Source organism: Oratosquilla oratoria, chromosome 15 (genome assembly GCF_046742065.1).
Source record: "Oratosquilla oratoria isolate Oo_2021 chromosome 15, ASM4674206v1, whole genome shotgun sequence".
In the NCBI taxonomy this organism is placed as follows: Eukaryota; Metazoa; Arthropoda; class Malacostraca; order Stomatopoda; family Squillidae; genus Oratosquilla; species Oratosquilla oratoria.
The window spans coordinates 42,540,013-42,545,012 of NC_134791.1; positions in this window are offsets into that span (position 1 = coordinate 42,540,013).

A 5,000-nucleotide genomic window follows, 5' to 3' on the forward strand; every position below is an offset into this window, starting at 1 on the left:
GTGTATTGAGGAAGGTGTATTTCCGATTTCTGAGAAACAAGCGATTGTTAAGCCCATAGCGAAAGGGAAACTAGACCCGCAGAGTTTCAGTTCAGTATCTAATTTAACATTTCAATCAAAGATTCTAGAAAGTGTAATTTTGATACAGTTGAATGAACATTTACAGACAGTGGGAGCATTACCTGACAGTCAGTCGGCGTATCGGAGATATTATTCAACTGAAACAGCATTGTGTTCAATAGTGAGTGATATGCGGGGACTGTTGGATGATGGAAAGTGTGGAATTTTGGTACTGCTGGACTTAAGTGCCGCATTTGACACTGTCGTGCGCAGTATTTTGTTGGAAGACTGTAAAAATATCGGAATTGAGGGGGCTGCTTTGGCATATATTGAGGGTTACTTGGAGGACAGAACATATTGTGTACAAGTTGGAGAATGTTTCTCGGATATGAAATCGCTGTAAAGAGGAGTACCGCAGGGGAGTGTATTGGGGCCAATACTGTTCTGTATATATACTGCTGATTTAGCGAACGTACTGAGAAGACATGGGGTTGCATTCAAACTATTTGCAGACGACACTCAATTTTATATGTCTCTGAACAATGTGCGGAGTGTGGAGGCTAAGATATTAGATATTATGTTGGATATTGGTAATGGATGAGTTCACGACAATTGAAATTGAATACAAATAAAACAGAATGTTTGGCGGTTGGCAGGCAACTTGATTTTGAGAGACTAAATATTCGCGACTTATGCATTAATGAAATAGAATTGCCAATGCGTGACAGTGTAAAGGATTTGGGAGTGTTACTGGACAGTGATTTATCCTTTAAAAGCCAAATTGAACAGACAGTGAGAATTGCGGGTTACCACTTACGGAATATTTCTTTTGTAAAGAAGTATCTTGATGAAAAGACAATGAAAATGCTTGTTCATAATCATGTCCTAAGCAAGCTGGATTATTGTAATTCATTATATTATGGCCTTCCAAACTATTTGCTGAAAAAGCTACAATTGATAATGAATAGAGCTGCTAGGCTGATTACTGGACAATCATGGCGTGAAAGAATTACTCCAGCACTGATAAAATTGCACTGGTTACCGGTTAAGGCTAGAATTATTTATAAGCAATGTGTCATGGTATATCATGCAGTGGTATATCATGAGTGACATGTTGAAGAAGTTTGAAGTTGACACAACAATTACCTTAAGACAGTGTTGAAGTGCATAGACTTGATGAACTGCGATACCAAAGAGAAGCTGGTCGTAGAGCTTTCAGTAGAAGTGTTCCACGGCTCCACAATCAACTCCCACAAAGGATTAAAATGGAACAAAATGGAACAACGATAGTGTGTTTCTTGGTGTGTTTTGTATCATTCCATTTTATTTCTATTTTTATGTGTGTAATTTTATTCATGAAATTTACTAACGCTGGTGGCATGCGCTACGTGACTTTTGTTTCGCGTATTGTTGTGACATGTCACAGCGTGCAGCTTTTATACCCAATCTTGGGGGACATTTTTTCACATTGCATTGCTTATTTATTTTAATGTGAACTTCTCCTTTTTTTTGCATGTTTATTATATTGATGGTTTTTATTTTCTTGTTCCAATTTCTTTTGTTCGTGACAATGCATGCTACGCGGGACATTTGTTTCACGGGGGTGCACTGTGGTACGACCCATCGGCATCGGGTTGAGTTCTTACAGCCTGCACTGTATTTTCTTTATTTTTTCTATAGTAAACTCGGTGAATGTTTTCAAGGAAGTATTGCTCATTTTATATTACAGTATTATTTGTATTTGTTTCTCATTTATGTTTTTGATATATTCTACCTGCGTTGGATTATAACGGTTACTGGGAAGACCTGTCACAGTGTACCAAATATCCCTTATTTATGTACATTTCCATTGCTACCACTGTATTACCCTGAAGACGAACCCCGGACAGGGTTCGAAACGTCGGAATAAATTGACGAACGTCGAGTCCAGCGTATACTTTCTCCTAAAAAAAAAAAAAAAAAAAAAAGAATATATATATATATATATATATATATATATATATATAAATATATATATATATATATATATATATATATACATTTTATATATATATATATATATATATATATATATATATATAATTTTCATATTCAGTATTTAAATGTATAGCCAACTCCTGAATTAGCAACGACGACATGACGTCACAATCTTCTGCATTTCACTTCTTATATCTAATCAAGTCACTGCCTTCGTCTACTGAATAGAGGTAAGAGCTCTAAATTATATTCAATTTGATAGAGAAACTTATTTTCTGTGATTTATACTACACGGTGATAGTAACATAGTATATCTACCATAAAGTAGACATTCATAAACGTTGCTACTCGCTGAAGTCCCATGGGACTCCCTGAATGATAATGATAATGAGTGGGAGTGGGATTGGAAGTGGGGTGACGAGACGATATATAACCTAAGCATAATTAAGGAGAATGTTGTAAATATAAGAGCATTGTCTTAATAAAGATTTTATTGACAATTTTATTAACAACGTATCATTTAAGATTTTATTTGTCCCAACGGGTCACGGGTGGTCTAGTATATATATATATATACATATATATACATACATACATATATATATATATATATATATGTATATATATATATATATATATATATATATATATGAGAGAGTGATAGGTGGGGAAGGGTAAACGAAGATGGGCTAAGAATACATTTATTGTTCTTACGTTTCGGTTATTATAACCTTCCTCAGAGAACTTGTTACAGAACATCTTGGTCACAACATTTATACCCGTAGTGGGGGAACTTGTGAAGCTTCGAGTGTCAGGTTTTTTCTAGCGCATTTATTATTAAGAGACTGGCTGCTTTAGATAGGCATATAAATCCTTCTCTGTCGTTATTATTTTCTTTGACATTTATGTGTGCAGCTTCAACTGTCTTTCTCATCTTCTTTTTTAATCCTTTGTGTAAAATTTCAACTTTACTCCATTCGGGAAGGTTGTTGCATATTTCGAGGTGGCGGACCAGGGAGTTGGACATTCTGTGTGCTTTTAAATCATTCCTATGTTCGTTTATCCTCTTCTCGATTCCTAAAGCAGCCAGTCTCTTAATAATAAATGCGCTAGAAAAAACCTGACACTCGAAGCTTCACAAGTTCCCCCACTACGGGTATAAATGTTGTGACCAAGATGTTCTGTAACAAGTTCTCTGAGGAAGGTTATAATAACCGAAACGTAAGAACAATAAATGTATTCTTAGCCCATCTTCGTTTACCCTTCCCCACCTATCACTCTCTCATTTGTCTTAAACAATTTATCAACATATATATATATATATATACAGTATATATACTGTATATATACATACACACACACATACACACACACACACACACACACACGCACACACACACACGCACGCATATATATATATATATATATGTATTTATATACACATACATATATGAATATATATATACATATATATACATATGATTTATATACATACATACATATATATACATATATATACATATGATTTATATACATACATACATATATATACATATATATACATATATATACATACAAATATATTATGACACCTAATATTGACCGTATCTAGGTTGTGCATACTCATGGAAATCAATACACGTTCTTCATTTTTTCGACCACTAATTTTGGGGCCACCAGATTTGTATTTATATATATACACATACATATATGAATATATATATATATATATATATATATATATATATATATACATATATATATGTACATATATATATACATATATATACATATGATTTATATACATACATACATATATATACATATATATACATACAAATATATTATGACACCTAATATTGACCGTATCTAGGTTGTGCATGCTCATGGAAATCAATACACGTTCTTCATTGTTTCGACCACTAATTTTGGGGCCACCAGATTTTTTTCTTCTTTTTTTTTTACGATGACAGTTCGTTGATAGCTAGCAGATTTCCCGCCTGAGCCCACACCAGTGGCCCAAGCTACAACGTGAAGAGCCTTTAAAAAAGGCGCAGCAAATATATTGCTGTGACCGAGGCTCCACCTGGTGGGATCTTTACCGAATTCCTGCAGCGACATTAGTTTTGTCCTGCATGGAGTTTCCAGCTTAAGCCAACGGGATTCAATCCCGTAGTTCCTTGATAGAAGAATCCAATACAGGAAGTTGCTAGACAGCACCTCGCTGTCGGAGGTCATGCAGCAGGGTCCCTCACGAGCATTTTATTCGACCCTGACTGCGCGAGGTCCCCTGAATAAGTGGTACTCAATTTCCCACGTTTTGAACAGGTAACTTCCCTGTAACCTTTTATTTTTCTTCAGGGGACCTCGCGCAGTCAAATGCCCGTGAGTGACCCTGCTGCATGACCTCCGACAGCGAGGTTCTGTCTAGCAACCTACTGAACTGGATTCTTTTATCAAGGAGCCTCGGGATTCAATCCCGTTGGTTAGACCTGGAAACTTCATGCAGGACAAAATTAATGTCGCTGCAGGAATTCGAGAAAGCTCCCACCAGCTGGAGCCTTGGTCACAGCAATCTATTTGCTGCGCCTTTTTTAAAGGCTCTTCAAGTTGTAGCTTGGGCCACTGCTGTGGGCTCAGGCGGGAATCCCGCCAGCTAACAACGAACTGTCATCATATTAAAAAAAAAAAAAAAAAAAAAAAAAATCTGGGGACCCCAAAATTAGTGATCGAAAAAATTAACCACGTGTACCCATTTATATCAGCATGCACAACCTAGATACGTTCAATATTAGGTGTCATAATATACTCGTATACAATTATTGATACGGTTTTTATTAGTTTATATATATATATACATATATATATATATATATAAACTGTGTTTCTCGCTTTATTGCAGATCGTAATTTTGTTAATAACTTGAATGATATAAACAATAAAAGTTTCAAATTTTGCACACT